This window comes from Hyaena hyaena, unplaced genomic scaffold, assembly GCF_003009895.1.
Source record: "Hyaena hyaena isolate Hyena2069 unplaced genomic scaffold, ASM300989v1 scaffold_164, whole genome shotgun sequence".
In the NCBI taxonomy this organism is placed as follows: domain Eukaryota; kingdom Metazoa; phylum Chordata; class Mammalia; order Carnivora; family Hyaenidae; genus Hyaena; species Hyaena hyaena.
Genome location: NW_024080796.1, coordinates 789,329 through 808,545, shown reverse-complemented (window position 1 = coordinate 808,545; position 19,217 = coordinate 789,329). Strand labels below are relative to the sequence as shown.

Here is a 19,217-nt window from a genome sequence, read left to right as displayed (position 1 = left end):
GGGGGTGGGGGGGGGGACAGCCTTAAATACCTGTTGGGGCGCAGCCCCCCGGCCGGGGTCGGGCCGGCGGGCGCGGAAGGAGGAGGCCGCGGGGCCGCCTCCTCGGGCAGCCCCGGCTCCTCCCAGCGGCGCCTGCGGAACCTGCCTGCGAGTCGCCGAGTCCGGAACGGAACGTGACCCGACCCCTCCCCGCGCGGCCGCAGCGAGGCGCGGAGTCGCGCGGCGGACCCGGCGGCCGCGGGATGGGCGGGCGGGCGCGCGGCCCCGCCCGGCGCCCACCGCCCTGCCCTCGCCTGTCTCCTCCTTTCCCCGGGGCTCCGCTGAGTTCATTCACTGGGATTGGTTTCAAGTGACGCCATCTCTTTATTTTTAAACCAATGACCTCATCCGCGCTTGAAGTTTCCTGACCAGCGACTCTTTCTCTTTTCCCCCCAACCCCCCACCCCCGCCCCCCCCCCGCCTTTCCCCCTCCGTCTGTGTATCACTGTTTGGGGGGCTTTAATCAGGTTTTAAACGCTTATTATCACTTCTCCCTGCCCCCCTCCGCTTTCCCCACGCGGCCCCCCACCTTCACCTCCCCAAGTTCTTCACCCCTTTCAACATTGTTTTCTCAAGGCTGACGGGGGGGGGGGGTGGAAGAGAAAGAGTGAAGAAAAGTCGCAAACGTCTTCTCTCGAAGCTTCCCGCCCCCACCCGCCCCTCTGCGAGGGAGAAGATAATATACTGAAAAGAAGAGGAGGAGGAGAGCGCGACGGGACGGACGCGAGCGGGAGCGCAGCCGCCCGCCCGGCTCCGCGGCGGCGCCGAGGGGGCCCGAGGGGAGACGCCGCGACAACGTTCTTTTCCCCCGGAGGGAGTCGGGAGGTCGGCGGCCCCAGAAGTAAGTGGCCTCGGGCCGGCGGCGCGGACCGTGCGGGCGGGCGGCTGCGGGGCTCTGGGGGCGCCCGCCCGCGCCGGCAGCACGGACGCCCCGCGGGCTCTGCCTCCCCGGGCGTCCGGGCCACCTTTCTGGGAGGCGGGGTGGGGGCGACCGCGGCTCGGAGCCGCACGAGCGTCTGAGCGGGGGTGGGGGGTTGGGGGGGGGTGTAGGCCTCGCAGGGGGCGGGCGCGGGGTCTCGGTCCGTGTGCCCCCGGCCGCGCCGCGCCGAGCGGGCCGGGCCGCCGGATGCCGCCGCGAGGAGCCGCCGCCGCGGGACGCGCGCTGCCTTCGCGGACGGAGCTGCTCCCTTCCAGGCGCGACTGTTACACAACACGCCTGCCAAGTGGGGCCCCGGCCTGACCGTTCCCATTATCCCCAGTCCGCCTTCGGTGTCGGCAGCGAGGCCACCTGGGTGGTGACGGTGCTGCGAACTTAAGCCCAAGCGACCAACCAAAAACTCCGCTTTCATGCCGGGGCCCCAGGCACGGGGTTGGGGGCGCGCCCGTGACTCCTTTATTTACACTGGCCGTAAAACGCGAGAAATAAAAAAGCCCAAGGGGACAGCCGAGGGTCTGTGTATCGTGTGTGGCGTCAGGTAGTAAAACGCCAGGGAGGAAACCATCTATGCAAAACCGAAGGTTCCAGATAATGGGTTAATTTCCTGGAACAAACAAACACACGGAAACCCGGTAATTGAGAAAATACGAGTAGGTCTGAAAATGAATGGATCCGGCGGAATCCTAAAGGGGTTGATTAAACGCCAGCCGCCAAGATCCCAAAGCCCTGGGTGTTTTCAAAGTGTTTGCAGAAAGCACACCTCTCACCAGCCTGTGCTGAATAAAGCGGGGAGGAAAAACCTGTTGCATAATCTCATTTGCCGTGGGGTTTGGTGTGCCGTCCCCTTGGACCAAGGGGAAGGGAGTTAAGATGCAGGGTTTTTAAAACTCTCTCAAGTTTTTATTTACCCAGTGCTCTGGCTGCCACTTCTGCTTTAAAAGATTATAGGTAAATACCCTGCTGTTACACGTGAACCAAACCTATCAAACCTGTTTAGAAAATGACCAGGTATGTTTCTTTTCCCTCTTTCCGGTGTGTGTCCGTCCGTGTGTTGGAAACTTACCATCCAGGAGAGCCCTTCTAACTGCTCTTGGGGGAACTTAGGCTGTCAGAAAAATGCCTCTTTATGCCACTCATTTTGTGGGGCTGATGGAGAGTGCACTTAGTGAGAACTGTTTCCTCAGAGGATGGATACGATTTCAAATCCCATGAAGAAGAGCGCTTTTTAAAGTCAAGGCGGATTTTTAAAGGAAGAAAAGAATTCTTACCGGTTTAACTTTAATTATTTTCCTTTCCTTGAGAATCCCGATTATTGGTGGACACACAGCTTGGGAGGCCCTAGTTAACTGAGACTTGCTGAGGTCTCTATTTGGTGAAGGCGGCAAGCTGGAGAAGTAAATTGAAAAGTTAGGGATTTGTGGCTTGGGGTAGGTATTTTCATCAGATTGTGACGAGGCACCGTGTACATTTTTTTTGTTTTTGTTTTTTAAAACAAGGTTGTAAAATTCACTGAGTTTGAAGACTGTTGTGAAAGGTGGCTGTTAAAAAAAATTGGGGGGGGGTGCGGTGGTTAACACTGAACATCTTAGTAAAAACTTGGGCTAAGCAACACCAGCCCAAAGAGTAGGTTTTGGGGTAAAATAATGTATATTTATCGAAGTTCCACGTGGGGGGGGGATTAAAAATGGTTTATTAATTTTACTGGTAATACGGTGAATAGTGTATGAAGGAAAGGCAGTTCAAGCACTGTAACCAACATTTACATGTAAAATAATTGGACAGCTATAAAGTTGGACAGTCATGAAATATTGAGGATTAGGGGTCTCTGTGGCCAGAAACCCAATGGCAGTAACTGTAAAGGGGCAGAAGGGAAACCCTGTTAACCCAGTTCTTTTCCCTTTTCTTACACATTTTAAAACTTATTTGTAGAAGTAAGGCTGAGATCAGGTCTGAGATAGGTGCAGAGTTTAGGTTGGGGTCAGAAGGGCCAGGGTTAATGCCATTTTCTATAAATGCTTGGATCGGGAATTTGATTCTATAGAGGTTTTGGTATATGGGATTATATATTGATGAAATTGACTTACATAGTTGTTCAGTATTAATGTTTTCCTATATTCAACCAATCACAATATTCTAAATATAATTTGCTAGAATTACCATGTAATTTATCCCATAAACCTAAATTTTCCCAGATTGTCTAAAAAAAAAAAAGTGGAATTTTCTATCCTGTGTTATTTGGATTGAAAATTTCACTGAACGTTTGTCTTTAAAATGTTTTGCATTCTCAAGCTAATGCTACTTTAAATGGAAGAAGCAAATTAATATAGACTAAGTTGATTTGGATCAGAATTCCAAGAAAAGGGAGGAAATAAATCAGGGGAAACAGAAACCGGATTTTATGATAGACTTCAACAGATTGAAAAAACTGGTTAATGGGCTCCGTAGGAGAAAAACCACAATTGATGCTTGATTGGCTTTTTAAAAATTGCATCAAAATTTAAAACCAAGACAGTTATCCACCATCATAAAAGAAAATATGACTAATGTTGGCTTAAGCAAAAAACGTAATTAAGAAAGTAAGTCTTGCCCAAAGCTACATATGATATATTCCAAAGCCAGATGTCAATTTTTAAAAAATTTTCTTGTGTTGTGGATAATCTCATATTTTTATATATTCCATTAGCCCAAATGATCAGGGGTTGGCTATGTTGAAGGCATGAAGTTCATAAAAGTTGGCTTTAAGAAGAGGCCATTCTCAAACACTGAGAAAGGGAGTTTGAAATTTAATCAAATAAATGGAGGAAACAGAAGTAACTCAGAAAGAAGGATTTAAGGCAGATTACTAAGGACAGTAATAAAAGAAGTGTTAGGGGTATGGTCAGCAAAGAAGGAAATGAGATACATCTTGGCATGAGGGAAAAAAGGCATAAAGGAAAAAAATGCTCTTGAGTACCAAAGCAGCAAGAAGGAGGTAATGAAACTTCGCCTCCTACTTGACTGGGATGAGGTACCTCATAGGTATCACCAGAAAGTCAAGAGTTTCATTACATAAAAAACTTAATCTTGGCGGAAAGGATGGGTAAAGTAAATTATGAGCATCAGTTACAATTAAATGAGAATGTAGAACTTGAAATTGCCAAATACAAATTTAAAATGAAGACCCACTGCCATTTCAAGTGAGTTATTAGAAAGGGAAGGATAGGTTATTAAAAGTTGAAACTATTGACTAAATTGATGCCTAGATTACAGATCTAAATCAAGCAAAGCATTTATTAATGAATGATACACTGTTTACATATTCTGAGGTATACCAAAAGCTGGAGACATGAATCCATGCCCTTAATAAGGGGAGGAGGATTATAAGAATTTTTAAGGGAACTGTGTACATACGAAATGATACACAGTTATCAGACAGCTAGGAAGTGCCAAATTCATGGTGTAAGGGAGAAAGAGATTGGAGCATTGGGGGAGGTAATGGGAAGGTAATCTTCATTGAGATAATGGAATTTGCCCTTGGCCTTAAAGGATGGTTAACATGTATATGGAGGAAAGGAAGTGGGGGAGGTCATTCATCCATCTCTTTATTCAGCACATTTATTTGTAGCCTCTGCTGTGCGCTAGACATTGTCCTAGGAATTGGGCATACAGTGGAAGATAAGAAAAGTTTTTGTTCTTATGGGCCTTGCATTCTAGTGGGAGAAGACGGAGGGACAGTAAATAAGGAAACACTACGTGGAAAATCTGATGACAAATTGTGGGGTCTAATGAAGATAATAACGGGTAGAGTCAAAGGAATTATAGAGGGCTAGTTACAGTCCCACTTATTCTGTGAATAACCTGATTTGTATGTGATATCCTCATGGAGGTCAGTGATACAACTTCTTAGTATTTATTTGCAGTCCAAACCAATTTGCATAAAAGTCTACACGTTATCTTTAACCATTTTTTTCAAGAAACCTACATAATATTTTTTAGATTGAAGCATGCAAGCTTTGAGTTTTTGATTCCTCATTAACAGCTTATCTACAATTCTTTTGCTACCATTTGCCAAGAATCTCCTGTTTTTACAGTGACGTTAGTGTCATTATTTATGGCCTACTTAGGGTAATGATGTATAATATTCGGCTGTATGCTTAGATTCTCTGTCAGGAGCAATATTCCTGTAGCAGTAGTGCTGTAGAGTGAAGCTAAATGCCAAGGACAGGTTGTTTTGATGGTACCTTCTGCAAGAACACACAAAACCAAAGATGTACAGGCTATAGGAGTAAACTCTTCATCTTAATGACCGGCTAAGAGAAATAGGGCAAAGGGTGACACCTCCCCAGGTCTTGCCCAGGTGGTCCAGGATTCCAGTGGCTATTTTGGGCTGCATTGTATTCTGTCTGTAATTAATGTCTTCTTCAAAATCTGTGGGGGTGTTAGTGGTCTCATTGGAAATACTGTCTTAGGCTTAGGATCTTTATACTGTTTTTCTACAAATAGTAGAAAGTTGGAGTGAAACATCAGTTCCGAAATGGAGAAGGCTGGACTCATTGTAGTTATCTGTCAGGTTTTCTGTTGTTGTTGAGAAGATGTTCTTCATAGTGTCAGCTGAAATTTTTTAAGTGACTCTTTCTTGTTTTTGGACACATTTATGAAGTACTTCTCAACCTTCTTTAAGAAATATGTTCCTTCCTCCAGCCTTTCTGCAATTTTAAACTTAAAAAAATATGTATAGCTGAAAGTGAGGTAAAGGGCTCTAAAAAGGATTTATATTAAGCGCATATTACACGTGCTTCTACAGTACATTCTTACGTACTGGGGATAAGCCTGTGGAAAAGAAAAGTTTCCAGAGGAGGTGGGAAATTCTTTAGCATTCCCTTGATTTCCTTCTAAACTAAATATTTAGAGTAGACTTGTAGCTGTAAATGCCCAGGGTCTGTGGTGTGTATGAGGACAGTACAAGTCAGATTGGTCTTAGTGACTGGGTGAGGAGTGAGGCAGACTGCAGTTCACAGGAAGAAGATGCACTATAAATTGTAATGGTAAATGGCAAGGTCATGACTACTAAACAGTTTTCAGTCTTCCCCTTACAATTAATGGGGAAAGGCACGTGTAGAGAGGTGCATACTCTGTGTTGTTTGTATTGCAGCCCCTATCCTAAATAATGCCTGGTAGAGTCGTCTTTGGGTAAACGTTTGCTGAATAAATCCTCAGAACTAATATTTCTGATCATTATGCCTCTAGCTTAGAGCATTGGTTTTTGGGCTCTGAGTTGAAACCTTGCCAGGGGTTGCCTTATAACCTTGGACACCTGGGCACCTTGTTTGAGCGGTCTGCTCCCGCTGGAACCCGGACCCTGACCTCACCTCCAGCTTGCCTGATGCCGCCGCTGACCTCACCTCACCTCCCCTTTTCCAAAGCGGCGCGGTTGGTGGGGAGGTGTCTCCTATCAACTCCTTCTCTTCCTGACTTGCTAAGCTGTGTCCTCTTCTGGTCGCTTCTCAGAACACTGAAGTGTTGCCAGTCTGGCCTATTTTATCGTGGGTCTCTTTTGTTATTTTTGTTTGTTGTTTGGTTGAGGGAGAGGCATATTCCTCAGGAAGATAGTTCTTGACTTTGTCTTGTAAGCTCTATGTGGTGTATAAAACATGCTATTCTTTCCTTTCCCTTCCTAGCTTTAGCTAAAAATCTTGGGTTCCTTTGAAAATGAACCGGTAAATGATCTTTTGATGATACGAACCAACTAAAAACTAACACTGTTTTGTTTGTTTGTTTGTTTGTTTGTTTGTTTGTTTGAGACAATCAGGAAATTAGAACCTGGAGTGTGTATTAGATGGTATTGAAGAATTATAACCGTAAAGTTTTTATCCATGTTAATGGTATTGTGGTTATGTTTAAAAATTCTCATCTGTTAAAGGTACATATGGAAGTATTTATAGGCAAAATGAAACGATGCCTAATATATGTTTTTTAAAAACTTCAGGACAGGCACGAACACACACAAATGGGGAATAAATAAAACAATATTGGCAAATTTTTGATAATTGTTAAAGCTAGGTGATTGGTACATTGGGATTTGTTACTGTTTCTGTATTTTTATGTATATTTGGAAATGCCCATAATAGCTAAAACGTACGTTGCCAATTATAACTATAGAGGAAGTAATTTAATACAGTAAACTTCTGTGGTTGCACATTTGAACTAATTAATCAAAAATCTCCATTTTGCATTTTCTATAAGTTCTTTTAGTAATGAATTTTTTTTTAAATAAGGAATTTTGTATAAATTTGCTTATTAGAAGTGTTTAAAACTCTTAACTCTGAGACCTTATAATAATATACTTGTAGCTTATAAATTGCTTTGACATATTTTGTCTTCTATCCTCAGAACAAGATATGAGTTATCCATTTTACAGACGAGGAAACTTAGACTAAGTAATTTATCCTGATCTCAAAACAAGTAAGAAGTGGTGCTAGTCCTGGAGCCGAGATCTTCTGATTCATTTTCAGGTGCTTATTTTTTTATATACACATTCTTATAAGTGCTCTTTTTTTGTGGTGTTATATACATCAGTGGTTTTCAAACCTTGCAGTGACAGGATACTTTGTACGCCTTAAAAATTATTGAGGACCCCTTGGGGCGCCTGGGTGGCTTAGTCGGTTAAGCGTCCGACTTTCACTTAGGTCATGATCTCGCGGTTCGTGGGTTCGAGCCCCACGTCGGGCTCTGTGCTGACTGCCAGCTCAGAGCCTGGAGCCTGTTTCAGAGTCTGTGACTCCCCCTCTCTCTGACCCTCCCCTGCTCACACTGTCTCTCTCTCTCTCTCCTGGAAATAAATAAACCATTTAAAAAAAAAAATTATTGAGGACCCCAAAGATCTTTTGTTCACGTGGACTATATCAATATTCAACATATTAAAATATTCAACATATTTTAAACCAAGAAATGTTTAAAATGTTTACTTCTTTAAAAATAACAAACTCATTAGTGGCTCCTGGGTGGCTCAGTCAGTTAAGCATCTGACTTTGGGTCAGTTCAGGTCATGATCTCATGGTTCGTGGGTTCAAGCCCCATGTCAGGGTCTCTGCTGACAGCTCAGAGCCTGGAGGCTGCTTTGGATTCTGTGTCTTCCACTCTCTTTACCCCTTACCCTCTCAGTGCTCTCTCAAAAATAAGTAACTTAAAAAAATTAACAAATTCATTAAAGATTAATATAGATGCCATAGTTTCATGAAAAAGATCTTCTAAAAATAAAGTGTAGTGAGGAATGTGACATTTACATTTTGCCACTTGCTTGACTGTGTTGTTTAATAGAAGACAGTTGGATTTCCATAACTGCTTTTAGATTCAATATGTTGCACTAGATTTTTCATTTTGAATTAATATGAGGAAAGCCCTCAATATACAGATACATAGTTGAAAACAGGGTGGACTGCTTTAATATCTTTTCATGAAATTGTGGATATCCTTTGTCACATCAAAACTCAACAAGTTATACATTCTGTCTCTGTCTTTCATTCTCTCCCTCTCCTCTTTTTCTTTTCTTCTCTCTCTCTCTTTCTTTCTTTCTTCTCTCTCTCTCTCCCCCCCCCCTTTCTCTCTCTCTCTCTCTCTTTTTCTCTCTCTTCTTGGGGACAGGGAGAGAGAGAGAGAGAGAGAGAGAGAGAGAGAGAGAGAGAGAGAATCCCAAGCAGACTCCACACTGTCAGCATGAAGCCCAATGTGGGGCTTAAACTCAAGAACCATGAGAGCATAATCTGAACTGAAATCAAGAATCAGACACTTACCCAACTGAGCCACCCAGGTGTCCCAGAAGTGGTAGATTCTTAAAAGTGAGTTGGAGTGTTGAATCTGAAACCGTATCCTGAATATTTTATACTTGCTAACATTAACATTGTTGCTCCCTCCTTGAACTTTGAATGGACCTTTGACCCATATGTGATTTTGAAATATCATGCGTTGGTCATTTGGAAAATAATGGTTTACTGAGTTATGCAGATCTTGCAAATGTTGACACATTTGATTACACAGTATTTAACAAATCACATTCATTAATATGACCATTGTTGTCGTCAAAACAGTCTTTAAATATTGGGAAGTGGCTGAGATTTTGCTGTTGAGTTCAAGTTTTCCAAAATAGTTATTTTATCTTGAAAGCTCAACCTTTATCATTGGCAACAGATATTGTCAGGTTTTTCCTTGAAGTGTCAGGCTCACTTTATTCATGTTAGAGAAAATATCTGCCAGATACCTCAGCCTGAATAACTAGCCTTTGCCTGCCACTCATTCTTTTACGCAAAAATGGTATTCTGTGAAAAAAGCGTAGTTTATCTTTCAACTCCAGCAACTGCATAAATGCTTTTCCTTAAGGCAGCTGCTGTAGGAGGTATGCAGAAGTGTTTCTGGTATACTTCCCATTTCCTCACACAGTATTAAAAAGACCAAGTTCTCAAGAGTGAGATACAATAAAAATTCATAATTCTGACAGTTTTGGCAAGGATAGTTTGGTGAAGTGATACTGACTTTTTTTAAATGATTGATATAGTGAAGGATATAATTATTACTAGTACAATTTTGTACTTCTGCCTTGATTTATGCTAAAGCGCCAGCAGTTTGCCCACCCTTGCTTTTGTACCATCAGAGAAGATATCAACATGGTTTTTTCAAGATAAATCATGAGACTCAAAAAGTTATTTCTTTTGAGTAATTCAACAGCATTTGTATTTGTTGCCACCCATTCATATAAAAGAATACCTTCTTCGATGATTAGTTGGCATGGATACTGGAATAGTGAAAACAAAACAGTAAGTCCACCCATGTCTACAGCTCTGTCCACTTACAAAGCATAAGTACAGTCCTTAAGGCGAGATATTAACTGGTAATTCATGTTTGCCACAAAATCTTTAATTTGATGAGATACTGCGTCATTTTTTAAGTGGCACTGCTGTGATTTCTTTTACTAATTTTCCATCCAGCACTCAGCAGTGTTAACCATACCAAGCTTCATACAACCAGTGCATTTGGTTATTTACCCTGTATAATGCTTCAGTGGTTTTTTATGATTTCTTAAAATAATTTTTTTTGGCTTTTATACGTTTATATTTGACACCTGACCATATTTTCAGTCACCATAATATCTTCTCTCCAGATTTAAAAAAATAGTATGCTGATTTCTATAACTTAAAACTTAAAAACAATTTTTAATGTTTGTTTATTTTTGAGAGACAGAGAGAGATAGATCATGAGCAGGCAAGGGACAGAGAGAGAGACAGGGAGACACAGAATCTGAAGCAGACTCTAGGCTCTGAGCTGTCAGCACAGAGCCTGATGCGGGGCTAGAAACCGTGAAACGTGAGATCATGACCTGAGCCGAAGTCAGATGCTTTACTGACCGAGCCACCCAGGCACCCTGGTTTTTTTTTTTTTTTTTTTTTATTTCTAATATGAAAAATCTTTTGGTTTTAAAGAGCTCATCATGTCAGTGACTAAAACATTTAATTTCTTTAAACACTAGATGAATTCATTGGATAATGATGAAGTTGCGGAGATTACAGCAGATATTACCAGAAATTGCTATTGCTGAGAACATAGACGTACTAAGAACACACTCAGTTAATTTCTGGAAACATACATATTTATGCCTTAAACTTTCTACCTTAGAAAATTAAACCACAAGAATCTATAAGTGAATGTTTCATTAGTTGGCAGCACAATTCATTATCATCAGGTACCATATATCCTCTGGATTCACTGTTGTGCACTCATGAGAGAATGAGAGTGAAAAAGACAGATTACGTCTTTGTATTGCTAAAAATAATTTTGCCATTGTGAATCCCCCAAAAGGGTCCCAGGGGTTTCCCACCCAAGAGTCTCTGGATCGCCCTTTTAAAATGCTGATATAGGGGTCCCTGGGTAGCTCAGTCGGTTAAGTGTCCAACTCTTGATTTCAGGGCTCAGGTCATGATCTCATGGTTTGTGAGGTCGAGCCCCGTGTGGGACTCTGTGCTGACATTGTGGAATCTACTTGGGATTCTCCCTCTCTCCCTTTCTCTGTGCCCCTCCCCCTCTCATGTTTGCTGCCTCTCAAAAATAAATAAATAAACTTAAAAAAATACTGATATAAACTAGCACCATGTCCTACCATATTTTTAGAGAAATCTAATGTAGACATCTATATCAGTTAAGTAATGTTTCCATCTTGACTGATTAATTTGTCAGGAAAAAGGGAATATGCTAGTGTGTGGGATGAGCCGTGTGACCCAGAGACCATAATAGGTGGAAGATCATAGAACATGAGAAAGTGGTTGGACAGAAAGTAGGCAGAAGGGAGGGGTTGGTGAAAGCACTCTACAGCTTAACAAAAAATGAGTATTTGTTCTCCTTGCTTTTCTTTTTATAAACTAGTTAAAGCCCTGAGCCCACGTGTATGTATATATATAGGTATGTGTTTGTACTCATTTGTCTGGGCTCGAACTCAGGAGTACTTGGTCATTGTTTTGGTGGGGGGTGCAGAGAAGAGATGGTATCATAAATGAGAGGAGGATGGGTGTTCATGGCAGTCGTTTGTTCTTCCAACTAGGGTGGCTGTTGACCTTCTTTCTTGAGGAAGCTGAGGGATGACAAAGGAGGACAGAAGACAGAATGAGGTTAGAAAGAAGAAATTCTGAAAGAAGAGTGAGTGGCGTAGCTATTGCCGATCATGGGAACAGCTGTAGGCAGCACTGGGTTGTGGAAGGAAGTCGAGAGATCAGCACTGGAGGGCAGAGAGGACAGGGGTGAAGTGGGCTCTCCTGGGCTCCGGACACGGGAAGAAGTACAGAGATGGCTGTGACAGGAGTCCTGGAGCTGAACATATATTTGAAAGAGTTCCATCAAAATACAGTTAAAATAACTAACTGCACTGGATAGTCCACGACTTTTGATGTCTTACCAACATTTAGATTTAATTATTATAACCCATGTGTTTAATTACAGTAGGAGATAATAACAGCGATGAGTGTGGTGTAATGCTGGTAAGTCTCTGAGCTTTGGCTATGGGTTCAGTGTATGAAAATAGTGACTGGGTTAGGTTTGGGACTGCAGATTCAAGAGGGAAATTTGAATACTCTATTTTTTACTAACAGGAAACAGGAGCGTTTAGTTCCAATAGGTCTATTTTAATCAGTTTGTTATATATGTGGTACTTATTTCCAGAAAGGGTTTGAGATGGCAGAAGGATGGATCAAAGTCAGTAATCAAGAACAAACATGATTCTCAACCATGTTTTTTCCCCTTTTCCCTATTGATGACATTTTAATAGAGTCATATAATTGAGGTACTGTAAAGCAGTTAAGTTGGTCTTTATTAACTATGCAAGAGAAATATAATCCTCTTGTCTCTTAGTTGCATGTAGTGTAAGCAGAATATGTTGTAAGGGGAGGGAGTTTGGGCAGGAAGATCATAGCATGTTAGAGAAAATTTTTTTTAAAAATTCAGGACTTCTTTCAGCTGTAGTTAACAGAAAGCCGCTAGCAGAGGTTTAAACCGTAAGCCGTTTATTATTGCTCAGTTCAGAGGTAGGCGGTCTCTGTAGGTTTAGGTGCTCCGTGGCGTGCTCAAGGCCCAACCTTCACTCTGGTCTTTGACTCTGTCATCTTTTTGCATGGTCATTGTTGCCACCAGGTCACAAAATGGCTGCCTCAACTTTAGGCATCACATCCCTTTTCAAGGCAAGAAAGAGAAGGGGACCAAGCAAGCAATTTCACCTGTGCTTGCCTAACAGCGACCACAGTCTTTCCCAAAGGCATCGGTCCCATTTTCTCTGAAGTCTCATTTGCTTACCTGCTTTACAAGACTGCCCCCAGTTCCGGAAGAGACTGGGGGACTGTGTATGGCTAAGGGAAATGGCATGGTTGGGGTAATGTGCATCATGTGTCATTTCCTAGGCTTTGGCACATTGCACGCTTCCCAGGAAAAACTGGGATTCTGTTAGCAAGTTAGAAGGGAGATGATATCTGTTGGGTAGCTGTGTGTCTGTCACAGATATTTAGAAAGGACAGCCCAAAGAATGATCAGCACCTTGCTAAAACAACTTTCCCTTAGTCTAGAGACTGTTTTGAGTGCTCCTTTTCAAATAAGGCCATATCCATTTTCTTATTTTAATGGAAGGTTATACAGGCCTATATCCGAATTAGTTGTAGAGCTGATTTAAAGACGGTTAGATCTCAGTCATAAGTGTGAAATAAGAATATTGTATTAAATAATCTCAGAGATAATCTCCGTCTCTAAAATTCCTCTCTCCATTTTTTCCCTGTTTTGACCACTCTACATTCATTATCTTTCTTATCAGAAAAGTGGACAGGATTAGAGGGAAGTTATGAAAATATATGGTGTTTTGGTCATCTTGATAGCTGGGTAGGATCTTTAATAAAGATTTTGATGGCAGGATGCCTGGGTGGCTCAGTTGGTTGAGTGTCCAGCTTTGACTTAGGGCATGACCTTATGGTCTGTGGGTTCAAGCCCCGCGTTGGACTCCGTGCTGACAGCTCAGAGCCTAGAGCCTGCTTCGGATTCTGTGTCTCCCTCTCTTCCTTCTCGTACTTTGTCTGTCTCTCTTTCAAAAGTAAATACACATTAAAAAAAGAATCTTGATGGCACAGAAGGTTAAAGCTAAAATGAGGTTTTGACTTTTGGCCAGTTACTTATACTACTACTGCCTCAAATTCCTGCTGAAAATGAAAACTAAATATTTTTATTTTAATAGAGGAATATGCATATACACATATGTAGTCTGTAATCAAAACACCCTGGGTACAGGTTCTGAGAAAGTGCCCTTTGTCCCAACAGGAAGCATTTTATTTTATTTTTATTCTTTTTATTGTTTTTTATTTATTTAAAAACATTTTTTAATGTGTATTTATATTTGAGAGAGAGACAGAGCCTGAGGTGGGGAGGGGCAGAGAAAGAGAGGGAGTCACAGAATCCAGAGGAGGCTCCAGGCTCTGAGCTGTCAGCATAGATACAGCCTGACACGTGCCTCACGGACCTCAAACTCACTCCTGGACCACGAGATCATGACCAGAGCTGAAGTCGGATGCTTAACCGACTGAGCCTCCCAGGCGCCCCCAACAGGGGGCATTTTAAACACTATTGTTAACAACCTGGTAGAACATCCCCTTTTGCTTGTTGGGCATCTGTACTTATTTGTTAATACTGTTCACACTATGTATTTGCTTTAGATAAAATTAAAGTGATTCCCTTCATGCATTGTGGCAACTAAATTTTACTTCAATGAGGCAGAACCTTTGAGGTTTTGAGTGCCTTAAAATGGGATTCTACTTGAGTTTCAGCAAGAGCAGTGATCTGCTTCCTCATATAAAATCCTGTCAAGTTTATATGAATTTGGATATACAGTGAGTTGAAAATCATATTCCCACCTCTAGCAAATTGCAGAGCAATTACACTTGCTTCTAAAAAAGGCTGTTAAAATGTTAACATAAAAAGTTTTAATCTTCTATCCAACAAAAATCTTATAGAAAGATCACACTGCATTTTATTTGTGGTTTATCAGTATTGGGAGACCTTGGAGATTAACATTGTTAACTGTGGCATTTAAGGGACCAAAAGGCACCTGCACTTTAGGTTGTATTTTTAAGAATAAAATGCACGTATGTATCCCAATTTAACAGCTGCTTTAAACAGCTTAGGGGCAGCTTAGGGACATTTAATTTCGTTACCACAGAATACCCAAATATCAGAAACTTTTTCTTCTACTGAAAGCCTCTTAAGTATGTAATTAAAGCAATTGTTTTCATTTTTCCTCATGTGAATGACTAAGAGCCTTGTTAATGTAAATATTCAGGAAGCTTGATTTTATAACCAACAATAAAAATCATGTACAGCGGAAAACCCCTTGTCTCGTCCACAGTCCAACTGAAAGACAAACTCAAGCATTTTTTTCTGGCAGATGAATGACCCTTGTGGAAGGATCTTAGATGCTGTCAGTGGCTATCTCATTACAGAATGTAATTAACGAGATGTTAGTTTAAAGAGAGAGAGTATTTTTTGGGGGGACGGGTGGGGGAATTTCCAAGTACAAAATGTAGGCAGTGTGGTATTCACTTGCCAGGAAAAAGTAATTTTATACAAGTTTTTAGTAAAAGTTATTGTGAAATCATTGGAGATTTTTATTATGGAAATGACCTTAATTCATTCATTAAAATAAGCACTTTGGCTTCTGAGTCTGGTAGGCTTCTTTTTTCTGGACAAAAGACCCATTCTTTTTGCCAGCGGTCATCAATATGTCATTGTTATCAGCACGAACAAGTATTTACTGAGTGACTTCTAAGAGTGAGGTATTAGAAGGGATGCAAAGAAGTATAGCACGTACTTGGTCGTCAAGAAGTTTATACTTGTCACCATCTCTTTATTTTCTACTTTTTGTGATTTGTTACTCTTTTCCCTGGGAGTTCTTCAACTATGGGTCCAGCACACACTATTTTCCTGGGCTGAGGGATAAAAATCACAATTACAGGTGGAGGCCAGTCAACTTGAGAACCTCTCCTGGCCTTCTCCCCTTCCCTCCTGTGATGACAGACCTGCCCTGTTTGCTCTGAAAGGATTGTGCTAGCTGGCTGCTTCTGTAGGGTAGCTGGGGAGAAGGAAGACAGTGTCCTAGAGCCTTTCTTGGCTCCTTTAAGAATATGAAAGGTTGTGGGGAGGGGCGGCCGCCTGGGTGGCTCAGTCAGTTAAGGTTTGATTTCCGCTCAGGGCATGATCTCATGGTTCCTGAGTTCAAGCCCCACGTCAGGCTCTGCAGACAGCCCAGAGCCTGGAGCCCACTTCAGATCCTGTGTCTCCCCCACTGGTGCGTGTACTTGCTCTCTCTCTCAAAAATAAATAAACATTAAAAAACAGAATATGAAAGGTTGGGAGGGACACAGCAAGAAAAAGTAAGAGTTCTGTTGGTTTTTTCCCCTTTTTTCTTGGTGAAAACAACATAAAATTTGCCGTCTTAACTAATAGTGTTAAGTATGTCCCCATTGTTGTAAAACAGACCTTTAGAACTTCTTCATCTTGCAAATATGAAAACTCTATACCCATTAAACAGCAAATCCCCATTTCTCCCTTCCCCCAACCCTTGCCTGGTAACCATTCTGCATCTGTTTCTAAGATTTTGAGTATTTTAGATCCCTCATGTAAGTGGAATCCTACTTAAAAATCCTACAAAAAGTATTTGTCTTTTCGTGACTTGTTATTTTACTTCGTAGAATGTCTCGAAGGTTCATCTGTGTTATAGCACGTGACAGAATTTCCTTCCTTTTAAAAGCTGATTATTGTATTATCACTTTATGTATAACCATATTTTGTTCATCTGTTGATGGACATTTGAGTTGCTTTTAGTTCTTATGAATAATGCTGCTATGAACATGGGTGTACAAATACCTCTTAGAGACCCAACTTTCAGTTCTTTTTTTTTTTTTTTTTTAAATGTTTTATTTATTTCTGGGAGAGAGAGAGAGAGACAGCGTGAGCAGGGGAGGGTCAGAGAGAGAGGGAGTCACAGACTGAAACAGGCTCCAGGCTCTGAGCCGGCAGTCAGCACAGAGCCCGACGCGGGGCTCGAACCCACGAACCACGAGATCATGACCTGAGCGAAAGTCGGGCGCTCAACCAACTGAGCCACCCAGGTGCCCCCCAACTTTCAGTTCTATTAGATACATATCCAGAAGTTGAATAGTTGCATCCCATTTGGTAGTTCTGTTAATTTTTTGAGGAACTACCATGCCATTTTGCTTAATAGTCATACCATTTTATAACCCCATCAGCAGTGCACAGTGGTTCTGAATTCTTCACATCCTTGCTAACACTTGCTATTTTCTGTTTTCTTTTTTTGAGACCAGCTATTCTCATAGGTGCAAGGTGATAGGTCGTTGTGACTTTGATTTGCATTAATTTGATGATGATGATGATGATGATGAGTGACGATGAGCATGTTTTCCTATACTTGGTGGCCATTTGTATATTATTCTCTTGGGAGAAATGTTTAAGTCCTTTGCCCATTTTTTAATTGGGTTATTTGATTTTTCTCTTTGTAAGATGCCATTTTCTTTTTAAAGTGTACATTGGCAGCTTAGAACTACTCTCAACAGGCATGATACTGCAGGGATACAGAAACGGAAGGAGTAGGGTATAGGAACTGCGGAGTAGCCTGCCGTCTCTACCGTCTCTAGGTCTCTAGCCGATTCCACTACAGCTTGCTTAGTGGAGGGCTTTGTGTTCCAAAGGGGATTTCAGGCCTCAGGGTCATTCTCCTCCTGCTCTTCTCTTCCTTGTTACGTCTAAAACCATGGGGATAGACAAGATGATAACTGAGGTGTTAAAAATTCCTAGTTTTGAGAGTATTGCCTTTTACCAACTGACCTCTAGCAGGTAACATTTCCTCTGAACCTCAGTAACACTGCGCCGAAGAATAAGAAACCTTTGTTCGTGGCTGATAAGAAGCACTCCACAAAAGCTTTGTCAGATCTCCAGTTTTTTAACTTCTAATTTTACTCCTTTTGCTCTTCATACTGTAGTATTACTCTCAAATCCTGAGACTTAAGATTAGTTCTGTAACTACTGCTGTATACAAGTCCTTCAGTGGGTATGTTGTACTCTGCCCTGGAGATGTACAGCGGTTGTTGTTTTTTAAAAACCAACTCTCAGTCATGAGGAAATAGAAGTCAAAGTTCATTGGTCAGTGTATTTGTTGTTTTAAATTTATAGAGCAAACAGAACAGCCAGTCTAAACACAGTGAATTTTTATTTCGGTAAACTAGCTATTTGTGTGTGTATGTGTTAAATGCCATCTTTAAAGAAGTATTACCCAGCTGATTTGTTTATTCTTCGTGGCTTTCATAGTGATACTGTGGTAGTGATTAAAAGAAGTAATTGTGGTGGTTGCGGTTGAAGGGTACTGTGGACTCTGCTGTCATATGGTTAGAATTACTTTTAGATTTCAAGCACTTGATATTTTTAATTTTTTGCATCTTATGGATACTGTTTGGTAGATAACCAGTCTTTAGAGAGCTCATCTTAGTTATATGGAATAGTACATTACTGCCACACGGGGCTCTAATATTAACATCATTCTATGAGGTAATAAAAGAAACAAGTAAAATCCAGTAAACCGAGTAGAATGGCTAAGGAATATGCATGGTGACCCAGAAAGAGATTGGAATTCTTAGTGCTTGCAGTAAAATTCAAGATATCCAGTCCTGTATTGCCTTTGTGCTTGGCTATCCATGACATCTACATTGCTTTCTGGTATTTTGCCAGGTCTTGATGGAACATTACCCATCCCTTCTTTTGCCAAAATACTGAATAGAGCTGAGTGTGTGAATGGGGGAGGTAATGCAGGAGACTAAGGTAACTTCAGAGAGCTACATTGTGGGTAGCTGCCAGAATGTTCAGAGCCACGTAGGTCATCCTTAACCTAGATTATATAGAACTCAAGAATTGAAAATGCATTTGATAACATTATGACAGTTTCATTGCAAAAGATTATCTAGACCCCGTGGGGCTTCTCATCACCCATCTCTCTGATTATGATTGGTTGGTTAGTTGTGAAACAGCACAACAACCAGAAAACAAGTAAAGTGAAAAGATAAAACTAACTCATGGTTGGTAATTAGTAGGCCAAATTCATTAATGTCCTCATCAGAAGGGTGCAGAATTATCATCATCAAGACGGTAGAAGATTTCTCTTTAAATGACAGAATTTCATAAATTTATAATCTATAAAACTATCAGATATTTTCATTATCCATTTATGTTGCATGGGAAGTACAGCACTTTTATACTATAGTTTCGTTTCTGGTTTCTAAAAGTGTATGATGTTACTCTTATTATAACATCAATTATCATTTGTAATGGAAATTCTCTTCCCTTTTAGATGCTTCAGAACCCACATTTTAAACATTAGAGTGGTACACAAGCCTCTAAGACTGTGATTTGGTCATCATTTCCCTACATTTTGTGTTTGGTGGGGAAAGATTTGTTAGGACATGTGACTAAAGCGATCATACAATTTTGGCTAGATAGTAGCTTTTATTTTAATTAATTAATTAAAGGTTTGTTTATTTTGAGAGAGTGAGTGAGAAAGAGAACACTTGTCCAAGAGGGGGAGGGGCAGAGAGAGAGGGAGAGAGAGAATCCCAAACAGGCCCCGTGCTGTCAGCCCAGAGGCCGAGGATGTCGGATTCAGTCTCACATTTGCCAGATCACGACCCGAACTGAT

General features: G+C 41.4%; 1 protein-coding gene across 2 annotated transcripts in view; it reads left to right on the top strand.

Annotated features, from left to right (window-relative positions):
• Positions 1-464: 464 nt before the first annotated feature.
• DUSP16 (dual specificity phosphatase 16) overlaps positions 465-19,217 on the top strand; it is an 89,125-nt gene continuing 70,372 nt past the window's right edge. Inside the window, exon 1 of one of the 2 annotated variants that reach the window (XM_039239923.1) lies at positions 465-880. The gene's annotated coding sequence lies outside the window, so the exon portion shown is untranslated. The remainder of the gene's footprint in view (positions 881-19,217) is intronic. The other variant, XM_039239924.1, reaches the window with a different exon arrangement.